The sequence below is a fragment of the Triticum aestivum genome, chromosome 3B (genome assembly GCF_018294505.1).
Source record: "Triticum aestivum cultivar Chinese Spring chromosome 3B, IWGSC CS RefSeq v2.1, whole genome shotgun sequence".
Lineage (NCBI taxonomy): Eukaryota > Viridiplantae > Streptophyta > Magnoliopsida > Poales > Poaceae > Triticum > Triticum aestivum.
The window spans coordinates 73626864-73647798 of NC_057801.1; positions in this window are offsets into that span (position 1 = coordinate 73626864).

The following is a 20935-nucleotide window of genomic DNA, read 5'->3' on the forward strand; positions in this document are numbered from 1 at the left end:
CAATCGAACTTAGGTGTCATACCTGACTCCTTACCATCATCGAAACCCTAATCTTCAGAGTTGCGTTTAATTATTTCCAATAAGTCCCAGTTGAAATCAATAGTCTTCTGCATATAAGAACCAGCACAGGAAGTATCGAGCAGGTTGCGATTATCAAGAGAAAGCCGAGCATAAAAGTTTTGAATAATCATTTCCCGGGAGAGCTCATGATTGGGGCATGAATATAACATTGACTTGAGCCTCCACCAAGCTTGAGTGATGCTTTCTCCTTCGCGAGGCTAGAAATTATATATGTAATTACGATCACGATGAACAAGATGCATAGGATAGAACTTCTGGTGAAATTCCAACTTCAATCTCTTATAATTCCAAGATCTCGTATCATCACATAGCCTATACCATGTCAATGTATCTCCCTTCAAAGATAAAGGGAAGACTTTCCTTTTGACAACATCATCGGGAATACCTGCAAGCTTAAATAATCCACAAACTTCATCCACAAAGATAAGGTGTAAATCGGGATGCAATGTTCCATCTCATGTAAATGGATTAGCTAGCAGTTTCTCTATCATACCCAAAGGAATCTCAAAGTAAATATTTTCATAAAGTTCAGTAGGTTGAGGAGAAACTCTTGGCTCTTCTGGTCAGGGTGAAGATACCCCGAACAAGCCCCTCAAAGGATTAGTTTCCAAAGTGACAAGTAACAGAAAATTTCAACACACTATATAAATGTTTCCTTACCAAGTTCCACTCACCAAAAGCGCTACACTCCCCGGCAATAGTGCCAGAAAAGAGTCTTGATGACCCACATGTGTAGGGGATCAATCGTAGTCCTTTCGATAAGTAAGAGTGTCGAACCCAACGAGGAGCAGAAGGAATTGATAAGCGGTTTTCAGAAAGGTTTTCTCTGCAAGCACTGAAATTGTAGGTGATAGATAGTTTTGTGATAAGATAAATAGTAACGAGTAACAAGTAAATAAAGTGCAGCAAGGTGGCCCAATCCTTTATGTAGCAAAGTATAAGCCTGGACAATTTCTAATAATGAGAAAGGAGCTCCCGAGGACACATGGGAATTATCTTCAAGCTAGTTTTCATCACGTTCATATGATTCACGTTCGGTACTTTGATAATTTGATGTGTGGGTGGACCGGTGCTTGGGTACTGCCCTTACTTGGACAAGCATCCCACTTATGATTAACCCCTATTGCAAGCATCCGCAACTACAAAAGAAGTATCAAGGTAAACCTAACCACAACATTAAACATATGGATCCAAATTAGCCCATAACGAAGCAACGCATAAACTAAGGTTTAAGCTTCTGTCACTCTAGCAACCCATCATCTACTTATTACTTCCCGATGCCTTCCTCTAGGCCCAAATAATGGTGAAGTGTCATGTAGTAGACATTCACATAACACCACTAGAGGAAAAGACAACATACATCTCATCAAAATATTGAACGAATACCAAATTCACATGACTACTAATAGCAAGACTTCACCCATGTCCTCAGGAACAAACCTAACTACTCACAAAGCATATTCATGTTCATAATCAGAGGAGTAATAATATGCATAAAGGATCTGAACATATGATCTTCCACCAAGTAAACCAATTAGCATCCACTACATGGAGTAATCAACACTACTAGCAACCCACAAGTACCAATTTGTGGTTTTGATACAAGATTCGATACAAGATATGAACTAGGGTTTTGAGAGGAGATGGTGCTGGTGAAGATGTTGATGGAGATTGACACCCTCTCGATGAGAGGATCGTTGGTGATGACGTTGGTTATGATTTCCCCCTCCCGGAGGGAAGTGTCCCCAGCAAAACAGCTCCGCCAGAGCCCTAGATTGGTTCCGCCAAGGTTCCGCCTCGTGGCGGCGGAGTTTCGTCCCGTAAGCTTGTCCACGATTTTTTTCCAGGGTAAAAGCTCTTATAAGAAGAAGATGGACACCGGGGGCCCACCAGGGGGTCCAGGAGACAGGGGGGGCGCCCAGTAGGGGGGGGCGCCCCCCCCCCCCACTCTCCTGGATGAGGTGTGGGCCCCCTGGTGTATTTCTTTTGCCCAAAAATTCTTATTAATTCCAAAAGGATGTTTCGTGGAGTTTCAGGACTTTTGGAGCTGTGCAGAATAGGTTTCCAATGTTTGCTCCTTTTCCAGCCAGAATTCCAGCTGCGGGCATTCCCCCTCTTCATGGTAAACCTTGTAAAATAAGAGAGAATAGCCATAAGTATTGAGATATAATGTGTAATAACAGCCCATAATGCAATAAATATTGATATAAAAGCATGATGCAAAATGGACGTATCACTTACCTATCAAAAAATGTAATTTAACCACTTAATTTGGATGAATCTATGGTGCAAATGAGGTGAGGAGGAGGAGGCAGCCGAGACAAGCTTGGAGGAGGAGGTGGAAAGAATGAAGTGGGGAAAGTGAGTGTGTCGGTGGCTGTCCAAATTTAGCTGGTCCCAGGTTACTAATGGCGCACAACCTACAAATGCGCCATTAGTAACCCTGGTTACTAATGGCGCACTAGCTGGCGGTGCACCATTAGTAGTTTTGCAAAAAAAGATAGTAGTGGCGTACGGGGTGTCTGGTGCGCCATTACTAGTTAAAACTAGTAATGGCGCACAGTGCCATGGTGCGCCATTAGTATTTTTGGGAAAAAAATTGTTAGTAGTGGCGCACCATGGGTCTGGTGCGCCATTTGTGTCTATCACACTAATGGCGCACCAACACATGGTGCGCCACTGCAATATAGTAGTGGCGCACCACATGTCTCGTGCGTCGTTAGTGTCCATATCATCTATAGCCCTTTTCCTAGTAGTGTAACTTACTGTGTGATTTGACTGCTCCTTAGTGCCCCCTACACGCACTCCCCCTACGTGTATGCAACAGTCACACGTACACATGGACGCAAAAACGCGCGCGACGCCATAATGCATGCATGTCCGAGCACACGATGAAACACACACAGTCACGCTCAAGTGCTGAACCTACACGTGCATGCACACACATACTCAGTCAGGGTGAGCTAGTGACCGTATAAACACCGGAAAATATATATATTGAGTGCAATGAGCATATTATGAAGTCCACTGACCGTATTTTTACAAATATACAATGACAGATAGTGTATTTATCTCGTTTGAAATTAAGCCATATTAATCGGAGAGGGGGCAGTATGGACTAGCATTACTTTGATGTGTCCAGTCAACTTGTCGAACGAGGAGAAGGTTGCAAGACGGGAGAAGCTTGCGCACGGTGGCTCACAGGACAAGGAGAAACTTTTGACTAATGTAATCTCTCCCTTGCTCAGGCGGTGGACGTGCAATAGTCTAGTGTCAGATTGCCAGAAGCATACACTATACTACTAGTGCTATTATTGTTCGACTTCCTGAATAGGCGAACAGCCAAGCGCAAAGTTTACTAGTAGTACTAGTACTACTACTATAGTCTATAGAGGTATGTACTATACTAGTACTAGGAACTAGATGGAGGAGCATCTGCACTCTTATTATGATTTTAAAATGTGATAAAGCAATCTTCAACACATTTGGTTATCTTCGAGGGTTCTCACATGTGATAATGGAAGTTGATTGCATGAACACTCGCCACAATTATCGTTTAACTCTGGCTCACATCCTGTTACAAATAGGAGTGCTTGGTAATATTTCCTCTTTTTTTTGTTATTCAGCATGTAAACAGGTCAGCAAACCTTGCGGCGCATCTTCGTGTGAACCGTGCTTGCTGCACTTTGAATGTGGCCGAGAGCTGGCTTGATGAAACACCTCGCTTCCTACTTCTTTTTTTGCGGGGTACCTCGCTTCCTAGTGACTAGTGTCTTGGCTGATCGTCCTAAGATATATGAATAAAGCTCTCTCATTTACCCACAAAAAATATTAAGCAATATTAACTGGAAAGGAGGGAGTATGGACTAGCACTAATTTTTGATGTGTCCCGTCAACTCGCAGAACGAGGAGAAGCTTGCAGGACAAGGTGAAGCTCGCTTACGCCTTTAGACTAATGCAACCTACCCTCGGTGGACATGCATCAGTCCATTCGGTGTCAGATTGTCAGAGGCATACACTGTAGTACGCAACATGCATGTGTATGGATGGCAGGGTTAGATGGAGAATGGATACGGCGAGGTGCCTTCACGGGTGAGGGAGTCCTGAATTTGGGGGTATCCGGACAGCCGGACTATATACTTTGGCCGGACTACTGGACTATGAAGATACAAGATTCAAGACTATGTCTCGTGTCCGGATGGGACTCTCCTTTGCGTGGAAGGCAAGCTTAGCGATTCGGATGTTAGATCTCCTTCTCTGTAACCGACTCTGTGTAACCCTAGCCTCCTCCGGTGTCTATATAAACCGGAGGGTTTAGTCTGTAGGAGGAGAACAATCATAATCATAGGCTAGCTCCTAGGGTTTAGCCTCTACGATCTCGTGGTAGATCAACTCTTGTAATACTCATATCATCAAGATCAATCAAGCAGGAAGTAGGGTATTACCTCCATCGAGAGGGACCGAACCTGGGTAAAACATTGTGTCCCCTGCCTCCTGTTACCATTAGCCTTAGACGCATAGTTCGGGACCCCCTACCCGACATCCGCTGGTTTTGACACCGACATTGGTGCTTTCATTGAGAGTTCCTCTGTGTCGTCGCAGTAGGGATCGATGGCTCCTTCAATCATCAACAACAACATGGTCCAGGGTGAGACTTTTCTCCCCGGATAGATCTTCGTGTACGGCGGCTACGCACGGCGGGCCAATTCGCTTGGCCATCTGGAGCAGATCGACAGCTACGCCCCTGGCCATCAGGTTAGGTTCGGAAACTTGAAATACACGGCCGATATACACGAAGACTTGATCTTCGACGGATTCAGGCCTATGCCAGGAGCGCCAAACAGTCACGACGAGCACGTCTTAGATTTGCTATCAGACAATATTCAGGATATCGCACCTGCAGTAGCTCGGGACCAAAATCCGTGGCAGATCACGTCGTCCGAGGACGTGTGGGTTTACCCCGCCCTGGAGGCCGCATACTCATTGGCGGTAGAGCCGAACACAAACTCCACCTCTAAGGAAGTCCGTGTCACCGGACCCCCGGACTCATGTCCGGCTTTAGGTTCCAGACCGTACGCACCCGGGCCCATCGAATCCGATTGGGCTCCGGTAATGGAGTTCACCGCTGCGGATACCTTTCAGTACTCGCCCTTCAGCGACATGCTGGATTCATTAAGGTCTCTCTCTTTGTCAGGAGACTCTTGGCCGAACTATGTCTGGCTCGAGTGGGAAGCAGGCGATGAAGAAATTCGTTACCCACCCACCACCCACTTCATTTCCACTGTTGATGATTTGACCAACATGCTTGATTTTGACTCCGAAGACATCAACGGTATGGACGACGATGCAGGAGAAGAATACGAACCACCGCCCATAGGGCGCTGGACAGCCACCTCCTCGTATGATATATATATGGTGGACACCCCCAAAGAAAACAATGGCGACGAGGCAATAGAGGATAACCCCTTAGGGAAGAAATCAAAGCATGGATGTCATCGGGGCCGCTCTAAGCCCCGCACAACAATACCAGCACAGGAGACGAAAACAATCCAGATGGTGCCAAAGATGAATACAATCCCGATCAGCCTGCCTTTGAGCAGGCCGAACAGGAAGACAGGCAGGTTAGCCCAGATGAACAGGTGGCGGACGGATACTTGGAGGATGACAACTATGTGCCTCCCTTCAAAGACGAGGTGAGCCTCGGCGATGATGAATTCGGCGTGCCTGAGGATCCCATAGAGCAGTTGCGCTTCAAGCGCCGGCTTATAGCCACCGCAAGAAGCCTGAAAAAGAAGCAGCAGCAGCTCTAAGCTAATCAAAATCTACTCACAGATAGATGGACTGAGGTCCTAGCAAGCGAGGAATACAGACTCGAGCGCCACACCAAAGGATACCCAAAGCGCAAGTTGCTACCTCAACTTAAGGGGAAGTCCTAACGCCCACACTACCAGCACAGGACGAGGCTGACCGGCCACCTTGTGGCCAAGATAAAATGGTGTACCAGCCCAAATACCAGCCCACACCCCGACGCCAATACATTCCGGCCTAGGACAATACGCAGGACCTGCGAGACAGCATCCATAAACCTCGACACAGCAAACATGAGCGTCACAAGAACAATAATGACGCCCAAGACATGACAGTCGATACTGGATCCCGCGGCTCCCAGTCCGGTCAGCGGAAAAAGAACAATTCGGTCCCATTCGGCCTGGACCGCATACTTGACCGCCCATGTCAAATTCATGGTACCCCAGGAACAGCAGCCAATCATACAAATAGAGAATGCCGGATCTTCAAACAAGCCGACCGGTCACACGCCGGAAACAATAAGAAGGGGTCTCAAAGCAATAAAGACAATGAGGAGTCCAGGTCATTAAGCATTATAGGGCAAAAGAAATTTCTCTACAAACCAACAAGGTGAACGTGATAAACACCATCCATATCCCCAAATGGGAACGAATGTGTACTCTTCGAGACATCGACTCAACAAAGCAAGTCGCCCCAAGGTACAAAAATACGGTCGATCATCTTTGATCATAAGACCATCCAACCAATTCCAATAGTGGCACTTCAGTTGCACTTATCCTCAACCCAACAGTTGGCGGGTTCCACCAGATACGAGCCCCTAGAGGCAGCAGCCCAAGCTTGCTGCACCAGGACACAGTGCACCAGATAAAATATTGATCGCTTGAGGATCAAACCCGCTAAAAACATCTTCTCAGGATGTTGTTCCGGGTGCAAAGGTCAGTCTTATAGGCCCACCACCATGGAGGTTTTCTTCAGATCACCAAACAATCACCATACCAAAGAGTCAGTCTTCGGCATCGTCCCCCTATACAGTTACTATTACGTACTGCCAGGACGAAGCGTGTTGGCTTTATTCAACGTGGTACCACACCGTGCCTATGGCAAGCTTAAAATACAAAGCCCACGTGACATATTCACAGTTATGGGCAGGTCTGAACTCCACCCCAGCACCGGAAAGTATACCGCCACTGAGGCAGCGAGTTGTGCCTTTTTATCGAACCTTGATTCGACGGCCAACCTCCCGGACACCAACAAAGGAGTCCGAGTTACTTTACGGCATCATAACCTGGCTCGACCAGGCTTCAATCAAGCACTCCGGCACAAGCTGGGGAGGGCCCCGTGGTTCACTCGCTCTATGATGCACAAATGTCTCTAAGCATTTTCTTTACAGGCTCACTCTTGCGCAGAACAGGACTGGCGACATGGAATCAGCTTGGATGCACAAAAAGGGAATATATGAATATTCCCCAAGAAGACAATCTGAATATACTTCGGATTCGCACACAGCTTCCTCCCGCCTGGTCTCAACAGGTTCCGCCATCATACCTCTTTTTATAAGCATAAACCGTACTCATACGCATAGCCGTGTCACTAGACTACAACATATAGAGTTATATGACACTTACCGGCTGCCATTCCTCATTGACACCTTTTTCGTCATAACGGCATCTACACATTGTGTCTGCCCTAATACTCCAGGGGCTTCATTGTACCAATAATATGGCAACAAAGTCCGGCCACCTTCTCGGTCGCCCGGCACCCCGAACTTATAGCATTATATGCATCAGCTCCGAATCATGTCTTGGGTCATTACTTGGGTTTGCCCGGCTCCCATGTTTTGGTACCTTACGTTCCGATCTATCGGCTAAGGTAGCGCTGGGAGAACTACTGCGATTGTGTCCCGGTTCTTCCGGACAAGTACCTCAATAGAGAAAGCCGAAACTGACTGTCATGATACGGCGAGAGCTAGTCAGCTGTTCGAGAGGTTGTAAAATCTTTAAGGATTTATTCCGCATAATGCCATAACAAATGTAGAGTGCGATGGATCGGTCTTCCGATCAGGTGCTGTTAGAGCCCCTCGTACGGTCTTCCGAACACCTCCTTCAAGGACCCAAAAATGGGATAAAGAGTGTTCAGGTTTGTCCCAAACACCCCCGTACTTTCTACATGGGGGCAGAAGCCGATGACTAGCCAACTCTCAGGATTCATATATATCAAACAGCCGCACAGGAGGAAAAACTTTTATATAACAGGCAATACATAATAAAAGTGCCAGCGTTCCGCATTACAAAGGACAGCATGACTATCTTCAGGGAAATATAATGTCTTTGGTACATTGCTCTGCCACAAGGCGAGCTCCTTTCAGGACACCATCATAATATAATTCGGGCTTGTGGTGCTCCTTACCCTCCGGCACCCGTTAGTCATCAGCTTTTCAGCATCAAGCTTCCCCCAGTGCACTTTCGCATGGGCGAATGCCATTCGTGCACCTTCTATACTGACCGACTGCTTAATAACTTCGAGCCGAGGACAAGCGCCCATGATCCGCTTCATGAGCCCGAAGTAACTGCTTGGAATTGGCTCAGCGGGCGATAGCCGGACAACTAAGTCCTTCATGGCTAGTTCGACCGCTTGGTGCAGTGATCAGCTGCTTCAGCTGATCGACAAATGGCATCGGTAATTCGGTGCCAAATATTGCGACTAGAAATGCTTTTCTGCAGTCTTCTTCTCCTCAGCTCGGTAGAATTGAGCAGCATCAAATATGTTGCGTGGCAGGCCTGCAAACGCCCCTGGAGAAATAAGAATTTAATTTGTCACCTTGAATCTCTCCTGTTACTACGTAAAAATCGCTTTGAATAAGAAAAAGCCTTACCGGCCGCAATCCTCCTCGCCTCCTGAATGTCCTTCAGAGCACCTTGGGCTTCCTCCCGAGCATCATTTGCGGCTTGCAGAGCCTGGGAGAGTTCGGATTCTTTCCCTAATAGACTCTGCTCCAAAATCTCACTTTTCTTCACGGCCTCCTGGAGCTCTTGTTCAGCTTCAATGACCCTGGCCTCGTGTTTCTCACGAAGAGCCTGCTCCGCGGCAGCCTTCTTTTCGGCTTCGGCCACAACCTTTTTAAGCGCCTCAATTTCGGCATTTGATCCTAGAGCACACAATACAAATAATTTCATCGGGCACAACTACTCATTTGTGCTAAACTTATCAAGGTTTCGACTTACCTTGCTTGTGCTCCAACTGCTTCTTCACTCGGCCAAGTTCTTCTTCGGCCCTCTCCAGACTCTACTTCAGTCCAGATACTTACGCAGTATGAGAGGCGCTCGTCGCTACAGACGCCTGTTTATAAACGAAGAGATATATGTGATCAACTGAGTCTCCTGCGAAGTGGATATTTGATCCCCTGTCCGGTTCTCTCTTTCACCGGACAGTGCATCAGGGGCTACTATCCATACTATAACAATCTTCAAAGGTTCCTAGAACATACCTCAAAGCCTTTTATAAGGCTGATGCAGGACTCATTCAGTCCGCTCTCAGCAGACTGAATCTTTTCAATGACCGCAGCCATAAGTGCGTGATGTTCATCAACGATAGAAGCACTCTTTAGTGTTGTCGACAAGCTGCCCTGCAGCTCTGGTTAGACAGAGGTTGCTGGAGGAGCGGGCTCGCTTCCTACAGTCAAGGGGGCCACCTGCCTGATCCTGGAGCCTCAAAGGTCTCCGGGACTATGTCTGGCTATGGGCCAAATCTAAGATCGCCCCCGCCATCGACGCTCATGGGACCCGTCGCTCCCGTGTATCCAGCCCCAGAGGTGTGCCCTCCCTGGTCTGGGTCCTGCTGAGACGACACCTCGGTGTCACGCCCAGGCCTCGGGGAAGGGGCCTCCGAAGGCGTCTCGCTCTCTAGGGCATCTGAGCTCAGCGAATCCTCCGATGAGGACTGTTCGGCGCGAGACCGCGCTGGGCTGCCCAAAGTATGGCGCAAGTTAAAATATTACACCTTAGTGATCCTGGACGCGTAGGCATGTTTGGATTTCAGGTACTCACGATTCTACCAGGAGCTGGGCCCTGGGATCCCACTCCAGGCTGCTATTGGTAGCCGTGGTGGACGCCTCTGGAAAGGGATTTTTTTCCCCTCTTCGGCGATTCGGCCTCCAAGGATGAGGAGGCCGTCCTTTTCTTTCCTCCCCCCATGGAGGACTCGTCTTCTTCCTCCTCCTCGTCATCTTTGGAGGAAGGATGGGCGTTGGAGTCTTCGGATTTTGTGTCCAAAGTATTGCAGCGACGGAGGCCGCTCCTGGTCTCCTTGGCTTCCTTGAAGGCCTCTTTCTTCGGCGCCTTGTAAGGCACTGGGACCAGCATCTTCGTTAGAAGTGGTCCTGCCGGTTCTTCTAGCAGCGGGGCTAGACAATGTATCCGCCCTGCCTTCTTCGTCCATTCCTGGGGTAATTGTGGAAAGCATGATAAAGCGTCTTCCTCAGGATATGCCAGCTAAACATGGATGGACATAACATAGCGATAACTTACCAGACTTGTAGGGCGGGACAGTTGATACCCACGGTCCTCGGCGGAGTCCGGCCACGGTTTGCCGGACTTGAAGAGCACCTTCCAGATATCCTTGTGTGAGGATCCGTAGAGCTCCCGCAGGGTCTGGTGCTCGGTCAGGTCATATTCACACAAATTACAGGTCCGGTGTTGGCAAGGAAGAACCAGGTGAACTAACATCACCTGGACTACATTGACAAGTTTGATGTCCTTGTCTACCACGCCCTTGACGCGCGTTTGGAGCACCGACAGCTCATCGAACAAGGACCAATTCAGGCCCTTCTTGGGCCAGGACGTGAGCCGCAGGGGGGCTCCAGATCTGAATTCGGGAGCAGCGGCCCACTTTTTGCCGCACGGCTCAGTGATGTAGAACCACTGCTGTTGCCACTCCTTGACGGAATCATTGAAGGTGCCTGTCGGCCATGTGACCTTGGGCATCTTGCTCACCATGGCACCTCCGCACTCGGCGTGCTCGCCGTTCACCACCTTGGGCTTCACATTGAAGATCTTCAGCCATAAGCCGAAGTGTAGTGAAATATGAAGAAAGGCCTCACACGCGACGATAAACGTCAAGATGTTAAGGAAAGAATTATGGGACAGATCATGAAAATCAATCTCGTAATAATACATGATGTCGCGAACAAATGGGTGGAGGGGAAACCCGAGCCCACAGACGAAATGAGCAAGAAACACAATCCTCTCGTGAGGCTCCGGATTAGGGACGATCTGTCCCGCTGTCGGAAGACGATGGTCGATTTTCTTGGCCAGGTACCCGGCCTCTCGAAGCTTTTTGATATCCTTCTCCTAGACGGTAGAGGCCATCCACTTGCCTCCTGCTCTCGATCCGGACATCTTCAGAGAACCTCTTTTGGTGGAGAAGACGAGCGCTTGGGTGCTAGGGCTCGAGCGGAAGGGAATGGACGAGCGGAAGGAAAGGGCATGGGTGAAGAGGAGGAGGCCTTATCTCCTTTCAAGGCTATAAAAACTTTTGCGCCTCCCTACTTGCCTGATGGAACCTCCTCGTTCCCCACTCACCGCGATTGGCGGTACGGTTGGGCTACCCGCACCCGTATTGATGAGAGTCCCATGATAAGGGGGACACGATCTCTGCTTTGACAAGACGTGCCCAGGAAACCGCCTCGCAATATGCGCAGTAGCTGGTTGAGAAATGGTTTGGATAAGGAATGGGCCACAGTGTGATATCAAGTTATGAAGGAAAATGTCAGCGGATTCGGTTCGTGAAAAAGTATGCTCTCTACGGTGGTGTGTGGAAATTATTTTGCAGAGCCGGACACGATCCTTGTGTCCAGAATCTACCTTGGAGTATTCAGAGATGGAACCCACCTTGCAATGCCGAAGACAATCTGCACGCCGGACTCATCGCCATTGAAGCCTGGTTTAGGGGCTACTGAGGGAGTCCTGGATTTGGGGGTATCCGGACAGCCAGACTATATACTTTGGCCGGATTGTTGGACTATGAAGATACAAGATTCAAGACTTCGTCTCATGTCTGGATGGGACTCTCCTTTGCGTGGAAGGCAAGCTTGGCAATTCGGATGTTAGATCTCCTTCTCTGTAACCGACTCTGTGTAACCCTATCCTCCTACGGTGTCTATATAAACCGGAGGGTTTAGTCCGTAGGAGGAGAACAATCATAATCATAGGCTAGCTCCTAGGGTTTAGCCTCTACGATCTCGTGGTAGATCAACTCTTGTAATACTCATATCATCAAGATCAATCAAGCAGGAAGTAGGGTATTACCTCCATCGAGAGGGCCCGAACCTGGGTAAAACATCGTGTCCCCTGCCTCCTGTTACCATTAGCCTTAGACGCACAGTTCGGGACCCCCTACCCGAGATCCGCCGGTTTTGACACTGACAACGGGCGGTGCGATAGGGAGGGAGGGAGAGGATGAGAAGCTTCGAGGAAGTGTGAAGGAATCTGTCGAGGGAAGAGCGAGAGAAAATTATGTTTTTTTAGTGACCCCGAGAAGAACTAACCCAAATAAGCACCTCTTGAGTGGGTTAGATTTTTTGGGTGGGTTAGATGCATCAAACCCAAACTAACCCTCCTGTTTGGATATTTTTGGGTTAGTTGAGTCCAAATTAACTCTAACCTATGGATCCAAACAGGGCCGTTCGACTTCACGAAGAGGCGAAGAGCCAAATGCAGTAGTACGAGTAGTACTACTACTACTACCGCATGGTGGAGCGTCTGTACTCTTATTTTTTATCTCTGATAAAGTACACATTTATTCCGGAGAAGGGCGGAAAACGGCAGCCCAACATGTAATGAATGATATCGATCAACCAACCATGCTCGAATATATCTTGGCCTCCATGTGATCCCGTCTGTGTGTTCTCGCTCCTCGTCTCTCTCAAGGAACGGCGGGTTGGCTCTGCCGTCAATTGAGATCGGTTTGCTCACACTCCTGTCCCACATGTCAGTGATATGCCAAGAGGAGGTGCATTGACCGACTGGCCATACGCGTACTTGGTTTTGCACCTTCATACTACTCCTCCCTCCGTCACAGTTTACAGGGCGCGCTTCATTATGATGCATTTCTCTCAGTGCATTTCCACCACCAGAGAGACTTTAGACGCGTTTGGTTTAATGCTCAATTAATTAGGACGTGGTAACCGCAATCAAGTCCACAATTTTGACTCCATGTACTTACTACTATGGAGTGGAGTAAGTGCATGCATGTGTGTACCCGGGGTGGAAGCACTGCATGCATGTGTGTACGCATTATTCCCTCTAGTAATAGATGTCGTGCTATAAGTACCAATGCTATTTTTTAGGTCGATCGCTAGTCGCCTTGGTCCCACAGATTTTTTTTTCTTTTTTCTGAAGCACGCTCTATAAACAGTGACGGATGGGGAGTAGTATGAGCGGATTCAAAGAAGAGCGTATTGATGGTTGCTTCTTCCGAGCAACTTATAGTGGGAAAGGTGGGGCATATGATTTGACTGCTTATTACTCACTATTAATGCGGCGCAATGACCAGGCTGAGTCTCCCATGCGGTTGTGCACTACCCCCTCGGTTCTTAAATATACTCCGGAGTATTTGTCTTTCTAGAGATTTCAACGAGTGACTACTCAAATATTTGTCTTTTTAGAGATTCAAATGGACTACTCGATACTACATACGGATGTATATAGACATATTTTAGAGTGTAGATTCACTCATTTTGCTCTGTATGTAGTCACTTGTTGAAATCTCTAGAAAGACAAATAGAGTATTTAGGAACGGAGGAAGTACACATACGAAGCAAAATGAGTAAATCTACACCCTAAAATATGCCCATTTGAAATTTCTAAAAAGACGAATATTTAGGTACAAAGGAGTATAATTTTGTGCATGGCACATGGACCCGGATGATGAAGAGGCTTCTGGCAATGCTATCAAGCTTCCATCATTTGTTTACATAATTGATGTACTATACAAATAATTTTCCAGCGACATGAAATTGTACAATGGTGTGAGCTTTCAGCTTTTGTTTCGTGTGTCTTGCCATCGATGCTCTTTCGGAAACAATAAAAAACTAACTTCCTTGCTAATGCATGTCAATTATTAGCAGATCAGAGCTAATAATTACATCACAACTGAAGACAGAGTTGTGAGAAGGTGTTAAATTAAAATTGATCCAGGCTTTCATTGGCACCAACGTCCCCCCAGCTCTGTCTAAATCAACAAGGCATGTTGGGGAAAAAAGTAGTCGTCTAGAGCATGCAACATTCCGATCATTTTGTGCAGTTCCACTAAAATAGAGCTGAGCGTCCCTGTTCCAAAGAGAGTAAGTGTGATTACGATAATAGAGGACTGTTGATGAAACAATAAACACACAAATAGAAGCCGGTCACCTTTGCAGTTTCTCTTAAGACTAACTAGTTGGAGAAGATTAGGCTCGGAGTTGGATGAGGAGGATATAGCAAAACCAATCTCCCTTTGTGCAGTCGCACTGAAATGTAGAGACGTTGCCCGTGTGACATTTTAGTACAACTGCACAAAACACTCTTAAGAAAAAAGTGATTTGTGCAGTTCACCAAAAGGTCGTAATAGCAACGAGGTGAAATGGATAGCCCTGTTTGCAAGAAAGAGGTAGAAAGGAAACAATTACTGGCCAATAACAGTTGATGACACATGCGACGACAAAAAAGAAGCATATTCCTTCTCCTAAGGGAAGATAACAACGCGGTTGTGTTTGTCTAAAACGGTGTGAGGACGAGATTGCAATATGGAAAGTACGCTGGACGAGCTATGTTTTGGGCAAAGAACTATGGAAGATCCACATGCAGCGACGTGGGAAGATGGGCAGTGGAGCAAGGCCGAAGGGGATTCCTGGAGGTCGTCGGGATGTAACTAGGTGAGTGGCAGTGGGCGGAATCTACGAGCAGGTGGCGTAGGCCCTGCCGCGTCGGAGCTTGGCCAGAGAGAACGGCGTGTACCGCAAATCAGGACGTGCTCCCTCGGCGCCGTCGAACGGAGAAACGATGCACTTCCTCCCTTTCCCCCGGTGGACGGGATGCGTCCGGATCAGTGACCAACGGTGAGAGAGAGAGAGAGGCAACGCACTCCCTTTCCCCCGGCGGACGGGATGCGGCCGGATCAGTGACCAACGGAGAGAGAGAGAGAGAGAGAGAGAGAGAGAGAGAGAGAGGCCACCACAGCCTTGTGTGAGATACTCTAAAGAGAGACAAACCAGGTAGGCAGGATCCATTGTATATAGTTGAGCGGACTACCTTTTTCTCCATAAAAATCGTTTTATATTCAGTGTACGTGCCATTGAGCGCAATAACTTTATTTAAAAATAACGCGGCAACGCGTCAAGTCAAACTTTGTTTCGTGCACGCGTGGTACACGACCTCCCTAGGTAAACAACCACTACAGGAGTTCAAATTAGCACGTGGGCTGCCATTTCATAAAGAAATGAGCTCCACTGTGTACCCGCGTGGGTGTGGCTGGGCACGAAGCGTGAATACGTGCACGGTGCACCTATTCTCTTCTTGTATACATACACCACCTACGTGGGGTTGTGTGAGAGAGATACAAACCTAGAGAGATATAGTGTGTGGGTTCTTGAGAGTTTTTTTTGGGGGGGGTCAATCAAAAAATGTAACCTATGCAATGTGTGTGAAATAGAGTCCTGGATATAACATATATATAGAGGGGGTGATCGACGAGAAGAGAGTGGACGTATCATCGGCTTGAGGTGTCCATAGAAACGAAGAGAGGGATGATGTGTGTGTGTGCGCGCACACACGCGACCGATAAAGAGTGCCATCGAATTTGTGTGTGCCCACGTCAAAGATATAGAGTGGCTGGCCTACTGGAATGTGAGAGGGGACATGTGCAGTTTGTCTCTGTGGCATGGATACCTACCTGCAGCGCTCGACTATTGGTGTGTGGTGGGGGAAGCACTACTAGAAAAAGGCCTACTAATAGCGCACCGGTTTTTCCTACTAACGGCGCACTACCGGTGCGCCATTACTAGCACGCCACTAGTATTTTTTACCAATGGCGCACCACTGGTGCGCCATTAGTATCTGGTATACTAAGGGTGCACCATGTAGTGCGCCATTAGTATAGCCCACGGTGCGCCATTAGTATCTGGTATACTAATGGCGCACCACATAGAAGTGCGCCATTAGTAACATTTTTTTTCAAATTTTTTTAATTTTTTTTTAATTTTTTTCAGATTTTTTTTTAATTTTTTTTCAATTTTTTTATTTTTTTTCCAATTTGTTTTTCGTTTTTTTCTTAATCTCAGTTCACTATGGCTTAATCTCGGGTCAATATGCTTAATCTCAGGTCAAATCGCACTCCATGGTCAAACTTCCCGAAAGGTCACCCATCCTCACACTACTCCAGCCCAAGCATGCTTAACTTCAGAGTTCTATCCAACCCCAGCAACAGCTCACTTCACAGGCACTTGTTGATATATCTAGCATACCAATCCTGTTATACCTTATTGATGTCTAGGACTTTGTTCATGTTCATGACTATGATGAAATTTTGAAAAATATTTCAAACTTCCCGGTCATATTACGTATCATTTTGTGAAAAAAAAATTCAAAAAAAATTCAAAACCAATTTTTTTCTGTTACTAGTGGCGCACCACATCCACGGTGCGCCACTAGTAAGTTTGAATTTTTTTTGAATTTATTTGCCGCTAGATCTTGAAAGCCCCGTAACTTTTTTCTGTTAGGTTTTTGGGGATTTTGAAAATGTTTAACGGGGTTCCCCGAGCTAAATTTGGATGTAACTTTTCGAGTAGATGATTTTTCATATAAAAAACTTTTTCATCCGAGTTCGTATGCAAAAGTTATGCCCATTTTACAAATTTCCAGAGAGATTTTGCAAATAAAGTCGAAATTCATATTTGTAAATTTTCCCAACAACTAGAGCACATATCAGATGGGAAACATATTTTCTTTTATTTTTTTGACATTTCCATCATTTTCTTTTATTTTTTCTAAAACTGAAAAGGCGATCCACAAGGGGGGGTGCATTCGGTGTTGGGGCAAGTTAGTAATGACGCACCGTGGGGTGGTGCGCCATTACTAGTTTAACTAGTAATGGCGCACCACACCCACGGTGCGCCATTACTAGTTTTGAAAAAAAAAGTAAAAAAAATTGATATTTTTTTGATTTTTTTTTTGAAAAAAACTTAGTAATGGCGCACCACTGGACAGTGCGCCATTACTAATTAAAACTAGTAATGGCGCATCGAGACATGGTGCGCCATTAGTAACAAATTTTTTTATTTTTTTACTTTTTTTCAAAACTACTAATGGCGCACGATGGATGTGGTGCGCCATTACTATGTCAATTAGTAATGGCGCACTATACAACGGTGCGCCATTAGTAACAAAAAAAATTTATGTTTTTTTTCAAAACTACTAATGGCGCACCACACACCAGGTGCGCCATTAGTAATATATTACTAATGGCGCACCGAGACATGGTGCGCCATTAGAATATAGTAACGGCGCACCACATCACAGGTGCGCCATTAGTGGCCATTCCATCTATAGCCCTTTTTGTAGTAGTGAAGAGGGAGGCCCAATTAACTATAGAGGTACAATGGCTGGTATATGTGTCGAGGAGGAGAGAGGCCTACCTCATGTATTAAAGAGATCGATCTGCCTCATGTATTAAGGGAGATCGGTCGGCATCCATGCATATATGCAGGAGAGGAATAAGGTTGGGAGAGAGACAGAGCTAGAGTGTTGGAGGGGGTGGTAGTGGAGTTGCTTCTAACAAATGGTGGGATAGGCTTGCTAGACAAACGGAGGGCACGCCCGCAATATCAATAAGAGAGGAGATGGCTGCTTGTTGTCTGTGCACGTGCGTGTGAGAGACGGGTCAGGAGGCATGCACGAATGATGAGGAGGGACGATATGGTTGTGGTAAGCAGACGTAACTACATAGGAAGATCAATCACCCTTTGTTAGAGAAAGGAGAGACATAACTTGTGAGGTACGTCGATCGATGGGGGGGATAGTTAAAGTCGATCTAGGTATATGTTGGGAGATAGATCAATATACATGCATGTGTGTGTTAGAAGCAAATGAGGCATGAGGAGAAGGATAGAGAGAGAGGGATGCATCTAGGAGGTGGTACGAGAGGCATACTATATCGAGGGGGAAGGAGTGTGCGAGTACGAGATTGATGAAAAGAGTGGTGGGAGTGAGGCATGGATGGTGACAAGAGAAGCTGGGAAGCTTGTGTTTGTGCTAGGCACACCTGGCTAGAGAGGCATATCGATCGATGTGTGCCATAAAGAAGGAGCTGGGGGGTCTACACACACCATGGGTGAACGACCTAAAGTGAAAAGACGAATTTGCGCGATGGAGCTAGATAATGCTGAGGGAGGGTGAGAGGGATGCGGGCGTGTGCATGCACGAGAGAAAGTTAGCGCTAGCTACAAAGATAAGAGGGTTGTGTGGGTGTAAAAGACAAATAGAGATCATATATACTTCATTATAAAAAGCGAATTCGGATATTTGAAGAATTTATCATAGTGTTTTAAACCGACGCATGTGTGAATCTATATAATGGTGATACACATGGTGCGGTTATGAACATGTTATACAACATATAATATATTTTATCTCTACTCTTATAAAAAGGGGAGTTGTTGATGATGGTGTGTCTGCCATCCTGCAATATAGGCCGTCCAATTTATATCTGGCGGATAGGAAGGAAACTATGGCAAGTTTGAAAAAAGATACCCACACCCCTCTCCATATTTGCAAATTAGCCCCCTTGATCATGTTGATGTTCTCTGGAACGCATGGCATCTTGCTAGTACTACGTATAATACATAGAACATTGATTATAATTTGGGCTAATGTGTGGCTTTTGCAGCTCAGGTCTAAATACTTGTCATAATGTAGGGAGCGGGGCACTATACTTTGTGTCATAAACATGGTGTACATATGGAACATAGTTTAGATTATGAATATATAGTTAGTACATCAAATGTACTATTATTTGGAATCAACATCAAGTGTATTCAAAAAATAGAATTCGAGTTCATGTCGTACACATAGTTCATATCTATCTCTATAGTAATCATGTGGTGTGTTATTAAGGTAATACACGAATGATGGTTGAAGTTGGCAACAATCATGATTGTAGATTCTTATTGAAATAGAGAAACGAATTCAAATTTAGTTCGAATTGCAGCGGTAGTATAGACATTTGGAATGCACTAAAATGTTGGTATGAGTAGGTTACGTGCATTATACAGCAAGCGAAAAAATTTAATCGGACATAACATGGATTCATACTCTCTCCTTCCATCTGTATAGGGCGTAATGAGATTTTTAAGACCGCCTTTGACTATTGACAAGATTAATAGTACATGACATGCACAATGTGAAAATTATATCATTGAAAGAACCTTTCATAGACGAATTTAACAGTGTGCTTTGTGTAAGTTGCATGTCATATATTATTGCTCTAATATTTGGTCAAAGTTAGCATCGAAAAACGCATTAGGCCCTATATAGATGGAAGGAGGGAGTAGCTTTGAATAGCATTTGTATAGTAAAATGGGGCAAGACTCTCTCTTTGTGTGGTGTGAATAGTTTTATTCTTTTCATTTTCTTTTTGGTTGAGGGAAGTGCGAATTGATTTGGTACGTACAAGTACAATATTACTACACATTAGGCTTGTCCCTAAAATTCAACCCGCGTTTTGTTATATCCCGAAAATTCAGATATCGTGCTCCCAAAATTGGCGCCTTCACAACCCGCGCCTTGCTATCCCGAAATTACAACACGCGCGAAAAATCCCTCCAGCTACCAAATCCCGACACGCGAAATCCCCCTTCTAACCCTGAGCCGAAAGGGCCGCTAGTTCAAATCGGTGGGGGGTACTTTTGTAACACACCCTACATTTTGGACAAGCGCGTCCCTAAGTCATGCTTCACCCCCACCCATCGCCCCCTTTTTGCCATTCGAAATCCCAGGCCGCCATAACCTCTCCGCTCCAGCAGCGAAACCCCACCCTCCTCCGTCTGCCACCACACCGCCGCCAAGCCGGAGTCTCTTCCCCGACGACGTCGTCCATCGCAACAGCTCGACATCCCTCGTCCACCTCCCCAGATGAGGATCCGTCGTCCATCTCGTCGTCCCGCCGGTTCAGCTGCCCCATCCTCCACCTCCAAGGAGCTGCTCCGACGATTGCCTCGTCTATCGCGGCTGCTCCATCCCCACAGCGTCGCCTATACCTGCTCCACCGGAACCGTAGCATCCTTACCGACTCCTCGGATGAAGTCGAGGCCTACTCGGCGCCACCAAAGAGGTTGTACACTCATCACATTGCACCTTCTCCTTAACTCGACCTCCCAGCAACGACAGTGCTCCATCCCGCACCCTCATGGAGCGGCTACCTTGAAGCCGGCGCCGCGGGCAACATCCCCACGGTGTCTCTCCCCCAGTGCGAGGCCCCTTCGACGGCGGCGGCCATACCAGTCGGATCTGTTGCTACTGCTCCAGCTCTCACTCGATCGCTCGCTCGCCCAGCTGCTGCTGCTGCTCTCCCCCTCACTCGTGATGCTGCTCTACTCCGATTTAGCCACACTTTAGTCGACTGAATTGACTTTGGGTCAATCGATTTTCAGGGGTTGGGGGGGGGGGCTTGCCGGAGTTAAGGAAGAACCACCCGCAGTGGGGACGGGGGCTCACCGAAGAGGTACCCCACTATCTATCTTAGGTTTCAGGGTGGGGGCGCGGGGCCTAGAGGGCTGGCCGGGGCGGCGGTGGGGAGTTTTTTGGGGCGGCGAGGCGGCGCTGGGGCCGGCGGTTCGGCTGGTGGTGGCTGGCAGCTCAGGGGGGTGCAGGTTGAAGATGAACTGCAGGCCCTCCCTAAACTACATGTCAAGTGCCTCTCTACTACCATTGCATTCAGTTTCGACAGTAGCATTCAGATTCCACAGTAAATTTCAGTTTCGACAGTTAAGTTCAGAGTCAACAGTTTTTACCTCATCTAT